The following is a 20,685-nucleotide window of genomic DNA, read 5'->3' on the forward strand; positions in this document are numbered from 1 at the left end:
ATGACAGTGGAAAATGCTTCCTCCAAAATGTGATTTCTGGTTTTATTGGTGGTGTTGGCGTCTTAGAAGAATAAAAGCAGTGTGGGTACTACAGAAATAGCTGTCACTGGAGAAGTTCAGTTGATGAGTATTGGCTGATCAACAAGCACATTTCTGTGGTGATTGACTGAATTTGTGGGATTTAAAACCAAAAACAGTGAATGTCCGTTGAACACCTATCTTGATCTCCATCACAGGAAAAAAACAAACCACCACTGAGCATATGAACAATCACTAGTGGAGAACTATGGCTCCCGGCCCTCTCGCAGTTCCCACTGGGTCTGTGTGAATCTCCCAGCTGCATCTTGGGGTGGGCGGGAATTCTCTGAGAATAAAGGGAACAGAAGAACATATTTCTTAGAAAAAAGCATCACAATTTCATTTTAAAAATGATATTTGTGGATAAAGCTTGTTGGAAGAATCTATCCTTTTCTTATTTTTCTGTCTCCCACGTCTGCTCTGTTCCTCTCTGTACTGCTGGACACAGCAGTGCCCTGTAGGTTTCTTATAGTTCAAGAACCACAAGGTATTAATTTTGTTTACTTGCCAAATATGACCCTAGATTTCAGTCACAAACTGAATGTAGATTCTATCCTGTATAACCAGGTAAAGTTTATCTAATTCCAAGTTACTATTTGGCTAAAATCTATACATTCTTTTGATAATGCATTCCCACTATGATTTCTGAATGGCTTTAATTATATGACTTAATACAGTATCATGGGAAAAATTTCTATTGGAAAAAAAGTTGCAGAGACTTTAAATACACACCTTTCTAAAGTCATTTTCTGTCCTGTTAGCTAGCAACTATAGGTATCATTCTTTTATCCATCAGTTTACAGATATTTATTTTGTAAAATTTTATGTACATGTTGGATATACAAGAACTCCTCACTAAACTTTCAGTGCAAAACACTGAAGGACTTATCTTTTATTCCTAATACATTTTTTTCTTCAAAACTATCTTCAAATTGCTTTTCTTTTCTTCTATGTCAAATTTTCCTACAAGGTCAACATTGAACCCAACGTTAAATTTGATTCAATTCTTGTGCTTATGGTTTGCAAAAAACAAAAAAAAATCATGGCAAGAATTAAGTTTGTGAACCAACATACCACTACAGAGAAAAATGCCCCATGTTAATAGGTAGGAAAAACCAATGCGGTGAAAATGACCATCCTCCCAAAATTTTCACACAGATTTAATTAATGCACTCAAAATACCTTTAGCATAACTCGCAGAACTAGAGAAAACAATCCTAAAATTCACTTGGAACCGGAAGAGATCTAGATCACCAAAAAACCAAAAAAAAAAAAAAAAAAACAAACAAACAAACAAAAAAACTCTTGGCAACTAAGGCAGGCAGAAGGCATCACAGTTCCTGAGTTGAAAGTATACAGCAGTTATATTTTTTTAGAGAACTTTCTTTTCCTTTCTTTTGTACAATGACAAAATGTATAAGATAGATAACCATATTACTGAGTTTTGTTGGATCATTGAACAAAACTGTTTGCAGTCTCACTGTTTGAAAGTCCCCTCTATATGCTTTAATTTTGTCACTTCAACAACTATTTCTAAGATGACAATATGCAATTAACTAGTGATTTCCTACTGTTTATTTTTTCTGAAATTCTGTATAACTTTTACCTTTTTTCTGATTTTTTTTCTTTTTCCTCCTTAAATAAAATTAAAAACAAAGAAAGTATACAGCAAAACTATGATAATAAGATCAGCATGGTGCAGGAAAAAAAAAAACACGAGGATCAATGAAGCAGGTTAAAAAATGCAGAAGCAACTCCAAACACACTTAGTCATCTTATTTTTGACAAAGAAGCCAAATGAATTCACTGGAAGGAAGACAGTATCAATAATAAATAGTGCCAAAAAACTGACTTTACACATGCCAAAGACTAAAACTACACCTGTGTCTACTATGCACTGAATTGAAATTAAAATAGACCAAAGATTTAAATATTAAAAATGAAACACTAAATCTGTTGGAAGGGAGAGGAGGTAGAACTCTTGAAGACATCAGAATAGGCAAGCATTTCATGAACATAACTCTGATCACATGGGAAATCCTACACAAAATCATCAACTGGGACCTCACCCCATTAAAAAGCTTTTGCACAGAAAGGAAATCACTGACAGAGTGAAAACCCATAGAGTGAGAAAAAATTTATCAGACAAAAGATTAATAACTAGAGCATATAAATAATTGCAAAAATCATAGACCCAAAATTTAAAGACCGAATCAAAAAATGAACATCTGAGATGAATACTCATGTCTTGGATGAAGAAATACAAACAGCAAATAAAAATGTGAAAAAAAAGTTCAACATCATTAGTCATTTGAGAAGTGCAAATTAAAACAATACTGAGATTCCATCTCACTCCAGAAAGAATGGCATAGTAGGAAAAAATATCAACCAGTAACAAATGCTGGTGGGACTGTAGGGAAAAACAAATCCTTTTCCACTGTGGGTGGGAGCATGACTGGTGGAGGTGCTGCAGAAATCTGTAGAAATTATTCCAAAAAACTAGAATTATAAGACTCATTTGACCCATCTATTCCTATTCTGGGTATCTGGAAAAATTAAAAACATCATACAGTAGCAATATGTGCACACCTGTGTTTATAGTATTACATTTATAATAGCTAAGTCTTGGAAATAATCCAAAACTGAAGAGTAAATTTAAAAAGCCATTTTTAATACAATGAGGCATTACATGGCCGTAAAAAAGGATAAACCTGAGACATTTATAGCTAAATGGATGTACTTTGAGAGCATATTCCTTAAATGAAATAAATTGGACACACACAAGTAAATGTCACGTTGTCTCCCGGGTATGCTAAACTGAAAGGACTGAAATACACATTGGGTATTGTGAAATAGAAAGAAACTGTTCAAAAAGAAAGGAAACTATGGAGAGGAAGGGGAAAGGAAGGAAGGGAAAAGAAAAAACGTTAAAAATAGGACAAAATGAAAACAAAACTTTTTAAATAAGGAGGAAAGCAAGGTTGAAGGAATGGGAGAATAATGGACAAAAAGAAGAATCAAGACACACCATGAGCTGGGCACGGTGCAGACACTTGTAATCTCAACACTCAGGAGGCTGAGGTCGGAAGATCTCCACGAGTTCTAGGCCAGTCTGTGCCACACAGTGAGTCCAAAACCAGCTTCAGCTGTGTTGTGAGACTCCATCTCAAAAGTAAACGTATAAGTACATCATACACGGGCCCAAATTCCCTATGATGACTATGATCATGATATATATCTATATTGTTTCAATAAACTTACTAAAAAAAGACAATTACAAATCATGACATGAGGCATTGGTTAGAGAGAGGGAGAGACAGAGAGACAGAGACACAGAGACGGAGCCCATGGAGCAGAGCAGGCTGGAGCTGAGCGCAGATCTGTGCTGTCCTTAGGGAGCTTTGCCCTTTCCATCTCCGGTTTTCTGTTCACTTCTGTCAGGTGCTGGGTGTGGTTTCGGGTTCCCTTGCTCTCTGCCAAGGTGGGTTCTTCTGTCTGGTTGTTGTTCATACTTAAACCACTCTTATCTTTTACTCTGCACTGTAAAGTCCAGAATCAACTTGGCTGACACACCCCTCCTGGTCTTTTTATTAACGCACAGAGGACTGACACGAGGGAGCTGAGTTTTGAGAGGCTGAGTATTTTGTTTATAAAGTGCGATTTCTCTCCCCACAGTTCAGTGTGCATTAGTGTCTGACATTTCAGTTTTCTAATTTTATCCATAACACCTTGTTAGCCCTTAAGGAATGAATAATTTCTTTATATTCTTATTGCTCTTTATGAATTGTGTTCATTTCTTTATAGTCACCTTCTGTAAGGCAGTTTCCAGGGTGCAAAATGCAATTTCTTTTCAAACAGTTGTTTTAGCCTTAGAAGTATTCTGAACATTTGCATTTATTGTAAATGTATTCCACTGGTGCATTTCTTCCATTCAAATATATCTTTAAGTATCAGCTTGAGGGGTGTGCACGTGTGTGTGTGTGTGTGTGTGTGTGTGTGTGTGTGTGTGTTCGTTCTATGGCACAATTTAGCTCTGCAAATACAAGCAGAACAGGTGAACCCAGGAAACTCTTATATTATCTGATTACACTACAGGGAATACTTACCCTGTCAGTACTCATTATTACATTGTCTGAGTATTCCTGGCAACTGGCTCTTAAGGAGGCAATTCCTGCTTTTCCCTGATGGCTGTATGATGTTTCAGATTAATTGCTGCATCCACTGGAATTATCATATAATTCACCACTTAATAGTGTAATCACATTAGTTTAAATCTTTTTCAGTGTTAACTTTTGCATTTCTAAAATACGCCTTCCTGGGTTATAAGAAAATATATTAAAGGAGCTGGGGATTTAGCTCAGGGGCGTAAGTACCTGCATTGAAAGAATGAGGTCATGAGTTCAATTCCTGGTGCCAAAAGGAAGTAAGAAAGAAAGAAAATGTATTAGAGAGATATTATGTATTTATTATTGAGTTATATTTATTAGCTTGGCCTATACACAGTTCCTTGAATGAGTATAGTTTCCAGATGACAGCAGTCATTAAAATATACTGAGGAAAGCTCCTTCTTAAATATTTCTCTTCTTAAGAACATTTTTGTAGTAGATACTTATGAACTATGTAGACGATTGAGAAAAAATCTCTAAAAACTAAGAGATTTTGCATGACTGTTGCAATTTTAGTACTAGTTTCACGTAAAATTTCTTCTGCATTAGTTCACTAAACTGCACTTTAATATGAAATTATTCAATTTATCAATTTTATTACATAAATTTTTGCTTCAATTTAGAATGTATTTAATATATTTGGATTCATATTATTTTTAAAATTTGATTAAGGGTTATTAATTGTTGACATTTGCTACTCTCTTTGTTTTATATGTGTATTACTTAAACTTTCACGATGATCTGTTTACTGTCTTTTAGCTGATGATTAGTATATCATTTTTTTCTATTTAGATCCTCTATTCCAGGTATTTAAAAAATAAAATTTAACAATAAATACAAAAAAATATCGTGATGAACACAAATGTAAATTTTTAAATAAAATACTTCCAAAAAGAACTCTACAACACATAAAGAAGATCGTATCCATGATCCAGTTGGTTTTACTCCAAGTTTGCAGGGATGGTCCAAATGCATGCATCAATCAATACAAAATACCATACAGACAAAATCAAAGAAAAATCACATGACCATCTGTACAAAGCCTTTAACAATTCAAAATAATGATAAGGGGCTTAAATAAATTAGGTTTATCTCAATCTGATAAATGCAATATACAACCAACACAATCAACATCACACCCTTGGGAAATTTTCCCTCTAAAATCAGAAATGAGGAAAGGGTGTCCATTCTTACTATTTCTGTTCAATGTAGTACTTAAAGTTTTAGCCAGTGGTCCAGTAACAGTTTACCTATCTCTTTCTATACTTAACTTTAATCATTTCCTGTTTAATTAAAACAATTATATTTAATGATTTCTAGGTTTGTACCATTAGATCTTCTCTTTCACATTTAGGATCATGGATTAGAAACCCTTGAAACTGTAATTTAGAACCCTGTTGTACCATGGTCTGTGTCAGGTGAGTTAGTATTTTTTCCTGTTTTCCCCACTAACTCCTTCATTCATTCTTTAATACTGAAGTTTAGCAGATTTTCCGTGGTGTACCTTGACTGTATTATGTATGCTACTCTCTGTTTTGATTTTTCTTTTTTATCTTTGCTCAGGTTTATAGCTATCTTTGATATGAATATTCCAGGATTTACTCAATCATTTTAGAAATGCTCCCTTCTATAGTTAAGTAGTTTAAAATCTCTCAATAAAACCCTGTCGCTTTACTCAGACCTGTTTAAATAACACATGTGTGGTTAATTGCTCTGAAGAAGAAAATTCAACTCCTTTGCTCTGATGGTTTCAGGGCTGGGTTTATGCTCATTTACAGAGTACATGGGCCTTTACAGTACGGCTAGCTGAATGTAAGTCACAGCTTTGTGTTGGTGGAAACTGCTCAAATACAGTAAGAAAGAGTATCTTCAATTGAAAGCACATGCTGTATAGAAGGAGTGGCATGAGAATTCACTACTGGAATATTAAAATATTATTCTACTCATCTTAAAGTGAACACATTGCTAAGAATTTCAGTGAGATATGCACCGCATATTCACAGACCTTTTATGAGAACATCATTTGAACCAATCCATTAGCCTTGTCCAAATTAGCCCAATTATTGATAAAGAATTAAAGGTGCTCCAAAGCCCAGCATGTTTGTTATGCTTCATAATCGGAGCACCTGTTAAACAGCCCTCTACAGCTGTACTTTTAGCAGAGTACGGATCATTAGGCAAGTTATACAGGATCTTCTTTTTATAGCCTAATTTCTCTCCTTTTGCATGAGACATTTTGTATCATAAAATGAGAACTTTTGCATAGCTATTCACCAAATGAGATAAGGACAGTGCTTTTACCAATTAACAAATGTGAGTGAGCCACAATTAACAAATGCTGTGAAAATTTTCTAGTAAAATATTTCATTAACTTTTAAGTCAATTGAATAGTTTTCCTTCCCTTGGGACCAGACACCCTTAGGTTTATCATCTTTATTTAAGAACAATTTCTTTCAAAATGTTAAGGGTAAAACTATGGAGTTAGAAAACAAAACAAAACAAAACAACAACAACAACAACAACAAAACTGTATTACAAAATTTTGTTCAAGGTCCAGACTGCAATCAAATGGAAGAAACATCTGGCATCTATTTTATTCACTCATTAATTTTTAAGCATTCACAGGTTTTCTAAATCATCAAAGCCCTCCTGTGTATGCAGATGCATACACACATGGAATTTCATTTAAAGTAATAAAGAATATAAAATAGAAGGAGCAATTTATTCACTTATTTGAGATTCAGCAGGAGTCCAGAGGGTCTAAACTTCCCGGTTGGTACAGATAATGAAAGAGAGGAAATCTATCGCAGGAATTCTGTTCCTGTTCTTGTAGAGCCTGCCATTTCCTGGGGAAGACAGACTTGTAGCAAATAAGCAAAGATAACAATGATCACACCTAGTGTGTTTACACACATGTGTATTCATATGTAGAGAAGGAGGATGGATGCACACATGCATGTTCATGTATGTGTATACCTGTCTATATATATTTCACATAAGCACATCATCAAGTGTAAAGCAAAAATGTTTGGATATGATTAATGTACACAGTACTTAAAAACATGAGAGGAGTCCGGGGTTCTGTGGGTCACCTGTATCGTGAGGAAGCAGTATCTCCTGTGCAGCCTGCTGTTAATAGGTGACAGCGGGGTGCAGTGCAGGGGAGCACACACAGGATTGTTCTGAGAGGAAGAAGCACTGGGCTGACATTTCATGTGAGCGCTGGACCAGGAGCATTTGGAAAGCTGAAGGAAAACCAGCGGGCCTGAGGCACTGGCGTCAGGCAGGGCGTGAACACACAGTCAGCTCTGGGCCCAGGTTTCTCTCCCCGTCTAGGCGCTCACTGGAGCTGGCTCTTCTGCCCGGCCCTGGGAGCCTGGCTCTGTGGAGGCCGTCAGCTTCTTCTTCTTCTGTCTCTGTCCCCCCCGCCCCCCAGTCTTCTGCAGGCCCTTCCTACACTCTCCATTCTATGTTTTTGCTGAAATTAAATATTTCTTTTCTGCCCTAGCCTTTGCTTTACCTGTATTTATCTAAAATGCATCTCTTTTTTGGATTTGTGCAGTTTCTCCTGATGAGGACCACCTTGTCATCCCTTTTAATTCTTTGAGACGACTAATCCAGCCCAGAAGTTCCTTGGATTAGAGTAACACCTAATTTAAGGCTCAGCCCCTTGATCAGTGTCCTCCCCAGCTGGTCTCTAATAGACTTCTTCATCCTTCCCCTTCCCACCGCACCAGATGTTCATGCTGACCTGCTGCTGCTGCTGTTTCCGCCCAAATGCCCGCTGTCACTGGGCGCACCTGAGAATCTTCACGCCTTGACTCTGGATTTGGTTCTGTGACTCCGATTCCACCTCTGAAAATGACGTTCAGTCGGAAATCATCTAGAAAGGGCTCATAACACATGTAACAAAATACCGAACATTAAACGGAGAAATGAGTTTGGCAGAATAGATTCTCATGGCCGGGTAAACTCCACCTCAGTCAGGGTGCAGGATAGACGTGAAATGCCAGCCAGTTCCCTCGAGGTGGACACAGGTTCATCGCTGCTTTGATGTCTGTTCTCACAGAATTCTTTTTGCTTGTTGTAAAGTAGCGCTGTATGCATGCTTAGTATTTTGCTTTGTTCACTCGGCACCTGGAAACACATGCATGCTTGAGCACACCAGTAATTTCTGTATTTCTGCTGTTTGTTAATATAGGTATTTAATTGTACATGTACATTCAATTGCCTGACAATTGGTTTGCTAATAACTATTTGGACTATTTGTTTTCTTATTGTTATGAATAAAATGATATTTAAACCTTTTGTTAATATTTTTGCATGTTTTCTTTCAGTGCTTTCTGGTGGATATTTGTATGTGTAGTTACAGAATCTTTGCAAAGATGAATATGTAAGTTTAGAAGAAAATGTTAAAAAAATTCTATCATCCAAATGTTGTAATACTCATAAATATCTGACAAATTTTCTAGTTGCTCTACACTTTACTCTTTCTCTAACGTTTAGACATTCTTGATGGTATGATTTTAATGTGCATTTCTGTGGTGTCTATCTATATACTTATTAAATTATCTTATTGATCATCCACATTTTTCTATTATTTTGTCTAATCAAGCATTTTCTTATTTGTTGTTTTAATTAGGGAGCTATTACTTTATGTAGTCCAGATAAAAGCCTTTTGTCAGATGCATGTCATATATTTTTCCCAAGTGTAGCTTGCTTGTATTATTAATGATTTTTCTCAAGAATACATATTTCTAATTTAATGAGGTCTAATTTTTCATCTTGATTTTAAGATGGGTGCTTTTCATGTCTTTTAAAATCAAATTTGTCTATGTCGGCATTGCGAACATACTCTCCTCTGTTTTTCTTCTTTTTTATTATTGATGTTTTCTCATTTGTCTGCTTCTTTGGTTCTATTCAGTTTTCATCATATTGGAAGGCCCTTCATGAAAACCTTTCAAGAAAAGCCTTTCTCTCACCCCTCCTCTCCCATCGCCTTGTGATCACTATCGTCAATGTCATCACCATCATCTTCAAATCATCACCGCATTCGTGTACACCTCAGACACATCCTACAGCAGGCTCCCTCAACTCCATTGGTGCACAGAGCTCCGCTCAGCCACGTCCTTCCGCCATGATGTCCCTGCCACAGAGCCAGCTGGTCTGGGACTGCAAGCTCTGAAGCTGTGAGCCAAAAGCAAATCTCTCTTCCTTGAAGTTGTGAGTTCAGTTAGTCTCTTTCTGTCTCTGTCTCTGTCTCTGTCTCTGTCTCTGTCTCTGTCTCTGTCTCTGTCTCAGTCTGTCTCTCTCTCTGCCAATGGAAGGTGGGATAATTCAGATGTTATACTTTTAAGGATGTGGAATCTCCAGCATTATATGTTCTTCCAAAATTACCACAAATTCCAAAGATATCTTGCCTTTAAATACAAATATTTACCAATATTTTAATACAAACCGCCCAATGGAAAAATCACCTTGCCTGGTGGGTTGGCCAAGAACAATTCCCAAAGAGGAAATCAGCTCTGAGTTTGTCAGGTTTACCTTGTGGCTCCTGCTTTTCTCCTGTTTTGGGGTATTTCAGGGACACAGTCCCATCATCTGCCAACAGAGATACTCTTTCTTTTTCCAACTCTGTGACTTTCTTTGGTCTAGCTTGCCTAAGTGCTTTGCCACCGCAGGCTGCCTTCTCAGCACAACCTTCCTCAGTTCTTGTATTCTTGAGTGTTTTGTCAGGATTTCTTATTGATTTTTGCTAGAAGGTATTTTGGGGGCGGGGGAGGGGTGCAGGGAATCAAACTCATGACAGCGTACTTGCGAGGCAGGTGCTTGTGCTGATGAGCTAAATCCCCAGCCAGGAAGGTATTTTTTGACATGATGCAGATGAAAAAACTATTTCACTATTAAAAAATATATTATCACGGTACATTAATAATAGAATTGAACTGATTTTACATTTCAGGAAAAAATCCCATTTTGTCACAGTGAAGTGTTTCCCAATAAACTAATGTGTCACAATTCAACAAAAAATATTTATATAGAAAATAGAAAAGCAAACTCTAAGCAAACAACTGACAAAAGTAATGAAAATTGGAGGTTGAATAACTAGTAAGAAATTATTTAAAAGCAATTGTTTTAAATTTAACTTAAAGAGATAGATCAAGGAGTTTTATACGAATCCTCTAATTAAAGGTCTGGTGTGTGTCTTAGAAATTATTTAATCATCCTGTCTACTATAAACAGAAAGTTGATTATTTTGAGAAAAAAGCAAATATTAAATAGCTATTGTATTAAATTTAATACAATAAATATAGTTTTCAAAATGACTGCATATTTCTAGTAACTTCGGCTAAATATGTTTCTGTGAAATAGAAGGATAAGTTTTCCATTTCTCTATTTAATAGAATGCAAATTCGAGAGAGCTAAAGTACGCAGACAATTAAACACAGCAACTCCACTTTCCCGTCACTTCTCTGTGACTTATATTGTTGAACAGGGCATGACGAAATTGAAGGAATCAAACATGACACTAGTTCCTGTTTCCCAGGTTTATAGGATTATAGAAAAGAATCTACCTACTTTCATAATGGTTTTCAGCTTCCCTGGTTATAAAACCAGGAACATTTTTATGGAAAACTAAACATTATCTCTCATATTGGTTAACATTATAGATGACACTGTATATGTAAAAGTTCAGCATAAACTTCAGTCTCATTGTAGTTAATATGTTTGCTTCACAGTATTTTCTTTTGCTGTAGTAGTATTTCCTCCATTTCATGTCATAAACTGTGGAAATTTTGCAGATAACCTGATGAGTTCAATCCCAATATATGTGGAAAATCAAAACTTTAGGAATAGACAAAATGGAAAAATATACAATAGTCAAGGAGAGAGGAGAGAGATAGAGACAGAGAGAGACAGAGATGACAGAGACAGAGATGACAGAGACAGAGAGAGAGACAGAGACAGAGACAGAAAAGAAAGGAAGCCACAAAGAGAATGAGAGAAAAAGGGGAAAAGGATCAGGAAAAAGGAAGACAGGAGGGAAGTGTGACTATGGAGCACGGGAGTGTCAAAGGCTACATGGATTCATAATATTCTGCAGTCTAATTTCTCTGCAGTAGCACAGAAAGCACATCTCTGCCTCTCGGGTCCACAGCACTCAGCACGAGGCTTCATGCATGATCCGAGACCCGCCAATTTATAGGCAGGAAGAAGAGAATCCTAACAGGCAGGAGGGAAGGCTTCATGACTCCTGGGCCTTCTCACATCCTGCTTTCATAACTTATATAATATTTCACATTTGAATGTGCTTTGAAACTAGTTCATGTCACTTAGTCATATAAACTCTTAATATTCTTACACTATCTGGGATATATTAAAAATATGAGATTCCTGTTAATAATTCATAGTTTCCGATTGCCACTATTGAGCCATACTACATGGGGGAAATGATCTTCGAAAAAATAAATTTAAAAGCTAATATAAACCTAACCCCCAGTTCTTGGCTTCTAATGTCATTCTTCAGTAAAATAAACTCCGGAGAAGTGGCCCCATCTAAGGCCCAGGCAGAAACACAGGATGAGGCAGCTGCAGCCCCTGTGGCTGGAGTGAAGGTCTTGTGGGCCAAAGTACAGGGCGGATCAAAAGGACACAGGGGCAGACCGAAAGAGCTGCCCATGGCCAAGGTTTAAAGGCTTGGGCGGCAGTAAGTAATGGGCTGTCATGTTATAACCTCAAGGAAAAAGTAAATACGCCCACATCCCCTAGGGATACAAGCATAACACTGACTAAACAAGCACGTGGAGGAGAAACAAATCTTCCTAACCAAAGTAGATCAGGATTTATGTGGCTATCGATCCAGAAAGGAAGTAAGGCCTAGCTTTCTTTCAAAGGAGAAAGGAAGAAAAAGAAAATTAGTTTTCACTGCGGAGATGAGATAAATTCTACCTCTGCATTGAAATTAAAGACAGAACCATTAATTAAATAATCACGCTGGTAATGTGTTACTTTCCTACAACAGGAACTTTGAAGATATTTCCTACAACAGGAACTTTGAAGAACTTAGAAGATATTTTTGCTTCTATCCTCTTTCTGCCAGAAACCATTAACACCATCTCTCGTGAGAAAAAGGTCATTTGATCCGAACTTGGCATATTTTACATTACATTTAATCAGCAATTCCGCAAAACCTTTAAGATCATCAAAAATAAGAAATACCTGAGAAACTCCCCCAATCTAGAGGAACCTGTGGTGATACAAAATTAAATGTATAATCATGGATGCTATATCTTAGAAGAGAAAATCGTACATCACATAAATCTCAAAAAAGTACACAATGTAACCTTAGTTGATAATAACGAATGTCTATTGATTCTTTAGCTGATACAAAGGTAGCACACATGGAAGATATTAATCTGAGAACTTGGAAGGTATATAAGGATAGTTTTGGATTAGTTTGCAAATTTTATACAAATCTAAGTGTAATCTAATATAAATTGCCACATAAAATTCTTACAGTGTTTGTTTCGTAATCTAAGGAAATATCTTATAGAAGGAAGATATAGTTTGGCAAAGTTTGATTGTAAGTTTAAGTCTAAAATAGCACAGTAAGCCTAGGCTCGTAATTGCCATATCGTTACTGTGTTTACCCCGCGATTGAGTTCATACGGTTCCTTGATTTATAATTAGGTCTATTAGTCATTTTTTGCTCTTTCAGAATTTGCTAGAGCTGGCTTTCATACATATGCTGATAAAGATAATACAAAAATAAACTATTAAAATATTAAAAACAACTTATCCTTTGCTTATTATTGCAGTACTGAGATGGCTTTGGGCTAGCTTGTACTCTTTGGCAGCCGTTTCAATACTCAGTACAAATAATTCCACCATCATCACAAGCTTCTAAACCTAATTATGAACAGAGTAATATAATGACCCCTATTTTCTTTGTGTGATGTGAAAAGAAATCACAACACACAAGAAGTGTTTTCATAGCTGGGGTAATGTCTCCTCCTAAACTCCATTGCTCTTAAGATGAATATATTACACATAAATCAGTTTAATGTGCTCTAAATACATACTGCACCTTATTTCGTAGGTAATATTTAAAGCAGCCCAGCTGAGGTTTAAATACAATATAATCCACTGCCTGTGGGGTGCAGTCCTATGTGTGTGGCAGAGCATCACCACAGTGCAGATACTGAACACAGCCACTGCATCCAAATCATCGCTTCAGCGGTCTCCTCTTCTTCCTCTTTCTCTCACACAATCAGTAAACTGTTTTTGTCATGACAGATTAGCCTTCATTATTTAGCACAGAACATACATTGAATATAGAATAATATAGAACGTTACCATCTTTTACTTTGCATTTTAATGTAGCTATATAGCTATAATTTGAGATTTATCCATTCAGTTGTACGCATCTGTTCTCTTTTCCTTGTGTCTGTTTACATGTGTGCAGTGCACTGAGATTGCATTCATGGTAGGAGCTGACAACGTGCTCACAATACACGGTGACTCTTCTCTCCACTCCCCTCTGCATCCCGAGTTCTCCATCCCCTTCCCTTTTACACAAGATCTACCTTCGCTTTTCCTGTTCATATTGTATTGTGTTCCTTACACTTAAATTTTCACACATAACAGAATCTGTATGATGATTGAAGCTGGGGGTTTTATATTTCTCTTAACGTAATGGTCTCCAGGTGAATCCATTTTCCTACATAAAACTCAATGCAGTACTATTCAATGTGCAAAATGCTGCATTTTCTTTAAAAATTCTTCTGTTAACTAACTCTTCTTTAATAGTTTTTTTGGACATTCATTCAGCACTCATTTCAAAGAATTTTAGTGACATTGTAAGGAATGACTGCTTCCAACATTCAGCTATTGTAAGTTGTGCTACTATAAACATAGGTATGCATGGATCACTGTAATCTGTGGTTTCTCTTTCTAGAAGGGGAATAGTTGAGGTCTGTGGAGTTTCCAGGTGTAGTTTTTTGAAGAATCTTCATATTGATTTCTATAGTGGTTGTAGGAAGTCTTTAAAGTGGATTTGTCAGCAATTTGTCAATATGCTGAGTCTCAAAAAGTGTTACATAACAATAACTTAAAAACAATGACCAAATATGCACATTTATTGAAAACATGAAATCCAGAGGATTCAATATTTCACACGAAAGTCAACCTGAAAAAACATTAAAAAAAACACATTAGGTAATTTAATCGTATCACTGTAAATATAGAAAAAACATAAAATCAATCAGAGAGTAAATAAAAATAAGTTTCTTTTCCTGTGAAGTTAAAAATGAAAGAAACGTATCACTAATTCAGTTCAAAAGTCTTTCAAATCAGAAATCAGTACCAAGAAAAATTATAATTTGAAATATCAAGGTAAAATGAATACATTTTCATATTTCCTTTGAAAATAAAGGTGGGAGGAGCATATTGTCAGTATAAAAACAGGTAGAAAAATAGGTCACCAGCAGTTTGAACTGTTAGAAAAAGCCAAATTTTGTGGATTGAGAGAAAATGGTAACAGATGCACTCTTGGGTTATCATGGAAAAGAATGTTGGATGCAGGAAAGGATGAGTGTACACCAGAAAGCTAGCTCATGTAGTGCTCTATGTTGAGAACTTCTTTAAAGATGACTCTTGACTTGCTTGTATCTTGGCAAGAAAAGAAGCAACCTTTCATGATCAAGAAAGATTTGTTTTACAAACAATAAATTGATTAAATGCTGGAATGTAAATCAGAGTAATTAATCATTGTAACAGAAAAATGGTGGAAAGAAATCACACAGCATATTTGGGTGATTCAACAGCTACTCAAACTCAGCAACGATTCAAGATGAAGAATCTCACCAAACTGGTTAACACAACTTCCTGATTTGATAAACGTGATCAATTAACAAGATGGCTCACCAGATGCTCTTACTCCCTAATTTTGGACAATGTTTTCAGTTTCAAATTTGGTCCCTGATATGAGACGATGATGTTGCTGATGTACTTGGGTTTTGTAGAAAGAGGCTGCTCTTTGGTAAAATTCCGGAATAGAAACCAGGTGGACCAAACATGCTTGAGACCTTTGCCAGGACTCAGACCCAGGCAGCGCGTCACCTCTAAAGGAGGGAATGCACTGCCTTCTCTGCAGCTCTCCTGGCCCCACCTAGCAGTTCTCCAGCCCTGCCGCCCCCACCTCTCCAGCACTCCCAGAAGGGGTGCTACCTTTGCCCAGCGAGGCTTCAGACTGTCCAGCACCAGCTCGGGGACTTTCACACCTGCTTGTGCTGTGAGAAGCTTCTCCAAGGCTCCACCATCACGGCTCGTGTCTAGCTTTCCCGTTCCTCAGCCCACTCCTTGTACTTCTTCTCTTGTACCCTCAGGACCTTTGTAAATAGTTTATCACTCATCTCTCAATACATAAAATCTCTGTCTGTGCCAGTACCCTTTCTGGGTGATGTAGCCACACTAACCTTTACTAAACGTTTCTAGATTTGCCTATTCGAGCCACAGTAGCCACAGCATTTATTCAGGTACACGTGTGAAATAATGTGCAGCACAGTGAAGGCAGATCAAGTCAGTCAGAAAAACATTTCCCATTCCTACAGGAAGTGTCACAGAGGACCCTCGTAGCTAATGACAGCAACACATATCCACAGCTTCCGTGGAGAATTCACGAAGAAAGAACTCAAAGAGAAAGAGAATAGCAACTTCACCGAGCAGTCCAGGAGAACTGTGTCAGTTAAAGAACCCCGCTGGTGATCACGTAGGCACTACACTGTAGGGCTGAAATATAGACAGTATATAATGAGTTTCAGAAGAACGAGGGAAACCTTTCCTTGTTACCTGGATACATGGTACTCAGACAGCATTCAAGCTTTTAAGAGTATTAAAAATGGAACAAAATATTCTCAAATGTAAGCTTGTGCATCTGATTTCCTTTGATCAACATTGTTACTTTCAAGTATGCCCATTTTCCTATGAATGTCTCAAATGTATCCTTCTTTGTGGTAAAGTAGTATTCCAGTCTGTATTTATTTAGTCATTAATCTGTTGGTGGGCATACAAAGTGCTTCCAGGATTTTGATACCATGAACTGCACTGCTCTCATGCATGTATCCCCGAGGTACAATGTCATCAGTTCTTGTAGGTGAAAATCTAGAAGAGGAAGAGCTGGGTCATACGGGATTTCTGATTTTAGTACTTTAAGAAATCTCCACACTGATTTTCATAAATTTTGGGTCTGGTTTACAATCTCACCAACAAGCATGTACACCAGCACTTGGTATTATTTATTTCTTGATTATTGCCATTGTTTCTGGCAAATGGTATCTCTCTTTTGGGTCAAACAATATACAGGAAAAAAAAAAAAAGAAAGAAAGAAAATTAAAGAATGAGTAGAAGGAAACAGGACTAGTTCTCTTGTCAACGGGAAGGGGTCCAGGTCCTCGCAAAGGGCGAGGAGGAGGGAGAGGAGAAGTTAGAAGACTTACGATATGCTAGGTGGAGGTATCATATATCCAAAATGTGTATAAAAATATTATGTTATAACAAGAAGATTGAAAATAGGAAAAAGGGATTAAGAGATGAAGAGAGAAGTTTCCAGGGAAAGGGATTTTCAAAACAGAATCAAGCTGTGCTATACACATATGTATCTATTTCCCAAGAAGAATATAAAGTTCACGTGCCAAAATATGTGCTGCTTAAGTTAAAGAAAAGCTCAGGAAATCCAACCAAATGTATCATTAGAAGAAACCAAGAATTCCTTTGGCTGACACAAAGTATCCTAAATTATGATCAAGTCCTTCTTAGCTGCTTGAAAACACATTTTGAAATGCCTCAGAGAGGGATCAGTTAAAAGTCATTTGTAGGCAGGAAGAGTACAGTCTGACATAAATTACCCCTGCTAGGTGGTCGGTTGCTTATCTTATTGACAAGCCCTCATTGTTGAAGCACAGGATTTTGTCTGATGCAAAAACAGATTAAAGCACTATTTATATTTAATAAGTTGCTGTTGTTGCAGTTATTAATATATTTTCATAGGAATTCAGGGCAACGTAATTAAGGATTTAGAACTTAAAATATCTTCCTCTTGACAGCTGCTAAGCTGTACTAGCAAAAATTAATTTTCTGCTCAAGTGCTGAAACACAGAATTATGCTTCTCTTTCTGAAACAGGAGAAACCAAATCAAAACAAAACAAACCCCTGACACTTAAGTTCTATGTTCTATTTCATATTTGATTTATACTGTATTATGCCCTAACAAATGGCAAATAATTCTACTTAATTCTACTTAAATGTCTACTCACAAAATTTATTAATACTGTATAATGTTTCTCTGACATTCTGTTAATCTGGCAAGGGTGAAACATGGTTTCTTTATAAGATAATGCTTAATACCTTTCACCTATAATACTACTTTTAAGCAATGGTTAGTATCCCATCATTCTTCTAGGCAATTCTATGCTCTTCATATTAATACAAGAATTAATAAATCTGTTTGTAACCAATACTTTGGTGCAGTCAGTACCTTTATGAGTTTTCTTAATGATGATTCAAGTTAGTTTGAAAGAAAACTCAATAAAACTGGAAGTATTTCTTGTGAATTTTATTTATCAAACAGGGTGGGCAAAATTTGTAAGTAATCCACTTTGTCTTTACCCTCACTAAGCCAGCATTGGAGACCTGAGCGCTCTCTAACCCTGTACAGTGCCTGGCGTCATTTACATTTTGTTCTGAAATGAAGTTAATCAGTACTTTCCCTTTCAACTTCAAGAACACAGCAAACATCGTGGACACAGAAAACCTGGGGGATAAAAAATGAACCAAGGTTCTGTCCCAGGCTGCCGTTAGATTTTCCCAGTCTCTTATTATGCTGTAACTTGTGTACACTCACTGGAATGAATAACTGAAGCATGACAAGATAAAAAGTTTTGCCCCAAAGCTGAAATAAAATTCTAAGGAAAACACACTTGATGAAAATAATTCCTCGAGCATTGATATTTATATAGTGACTTAGTCATGAGTAATTGGAGGTCTAAGTATCCCCCTAAGTATATAGAAAAATAAAAATAAACATTTATATTCAGAGAAAATACGTTTCATGATTTTACGTCTCTTTTTATTCTCTGCAAACCGTGTGCAGTTAAGATTCTTTGTTCCTCCATTGTTAGAAAAGGAAATCAAGTGATAGACTTGCTTCAGGTGCTCATAAATCCCTATGATCTATAAAGTACTTAGCTTGTCCTGTGCTACCAGATAAGTTCTGAAGAATTGAGCACTAGAATTATTTTCAGCTTTTCATGGAAGGTGAGAGCGTGACTGCTCTCTGTGTTTAACAAAAGTTGCAGATTCTCTTTACTTGTCTAGATGCCATTGAGAAATTGAGGACTATTTAATATGAAACTGCAGTGTTAAGTGCTTACAGTGCATTCAAAGAATCAGCACAAAGCCTGCTGTTGGTACTTGCTTTGTCTTCGGGAAGGGCGATATTGAGAAAGCTGGCGTTCTCATCAAACTCCCCTGCTACCTCTTTGGCTGCTTTCAAACATCACGGAAGGCCCTGATCAGTGCGGCTTGATCAGGCCTTTGACCGACGCTCGCCTTTGCCAAGGTGAATTGCTTGCATTAAAACATACTGTGAATGGTATCTTACCCTTCAAGCATGGCATTTTAGAGGTCACTGTAGTCCTGCTCCTGCTAAAAATGATATTAGAAAGTGACTCTTACCAAATAATAAACACCTGCCATTGTACGTATAGAAAAAGGAAGTGAAATACCTTTCATGTCACAGATGCAATTCCCGTTTTCTGCTCTGTGCTCAAAACCACTAAGCACCTTACATGTCCAATAAATGGAGCAATACTTTCTTGTCATGTCGCAGTCTACAGATCTTGTATCACCCTAATTCAGACCTCTGCAGGCTCATGCTAGGACACCACTCATCCCCCTGCTCTGCTCAGAAGGGACGTCAGAGGCGGCTCCTTCCCCAGGCGCAGGGACTTTCAAAGCCAGCAACTGCTCAGCAATGATAAAGACATCTTGAGCTTGCACTAGTGTGGAAAATGCAATGTACACAAAGAAGAAAGGTAGGCTACAAGTGAGTGGTGAGATCTGAGACAGAGCATTAACATTTTATTCTCTTATAGTGATTAATTTGGTGTCATATGTATAATAATTGTCTCACGAGCAAAATATACACCACTAACTGTTTTATGAGATTGTTTTCTTTACCTCAAGGACACATAACTTTGTTTTTATGCAAAATATAAATATATCCAATTCCACAAACTGAGTTTGTTAAATTGCATAGTGGGAAGAGTGACAGAGAAAGAGAAAATAGATGTAAATAAGAATAAAACTGCCTCAATTCGTTCATAACACACCCACTAATGAGAAAAACTCAAGTTGAGAAACAATGTATTCAAACGAGCAAATGTGACAGCAGACCTGTGGGCGTGAGTGCTTGCATTCATAAATTACTTCCAGAAAACTTCAATGAACATCGGTGACACAATACACAGCTGTCCTTGACCTTGGGGTCTTCAATGACTAAATCATGGTTCTTGACCTCAAATGTTCTCAGGATAACAGCAGAGAGACTCTCGCCACCAGCTCAGTGTGTGAACATGTGCTAAATAGCAGCATGACAGTACACGTGCACAAGAACTGGGCACTGGAGGAAACACATCCTTAGCTACATGGAGAAAGGGAGAAGAACCCGTGAGGCAGCAGGCTGCAGTCAAGTAGAAGGATGAACCGTGCTGACGAGAAGGCAGAGACTCCAGTAAGGATGATGCCTAGAAGGGAAGAGGACCCGGCTGTATGTGTGATTCTTCCCTCTGCTGTTGGACTTGGGGTGTGAACCAGGAAAGGCAGCGATGACTCAGAAGTGAGTGTCACTAGAAGGACTTTGCCTAAAGTGTGCAATGCTGTGGGCCAAAGCCTTCGACATGAGAGGATCTTTAACTGGAGAGCGGCATGCGTGCAAGTCTAGATGTGAAACACGCTGTTAATTGGTATTGATCGGGAGTGTAACAGGAGAGTTTCTGGGTTTGTGTTGATCCATATAAAATGCTAAATATTATTTAATGAACAGTATTTTTGTATCAGAATATTTGTTTCTTTTATCCTAATGAAACACCTGACTGTGAGAGTAGCTTTGTTTTTGTTTCTCACAATGGTTATGTGAGTTCTCCTGCCTAGTCCAAGGCTGAGTGTCCACAACTGGTTAATACTATCATGGTCTCAGAGTCACAAGGCTGCACAGCTTATAGCTCGTCAAGAATTAGTGACAGTGTGTGTGTGTGGGGGGGCACCTGGATTAAGTCATGGGGACTAATCCTAACCACCTCCTAAAGGTCTCACTTCTAACCAACAGAATGGGGGAACCTCCACCCTCTTAATATCTCACAATTATAAGTAAGTCCCAGCACA

Source organism: Cavia porcellus, unplaced genomic scaffold (genome assembly GCF_034190915.1).
Source record: "Cavia porcellus strain 051 isolate PalLab524CR breed Dunkin Hartley unplaced genomic scaffold, mCavPor4.1 scaffold_12, whole genome shotgun sequence".
NCBI classification, from domain to species: domain Eukaryota; kingdom Metazoa; phylum Chordata; class Mammalia; order Rodentia; family Caviidae; genus Cavia; species Cavia porcellus.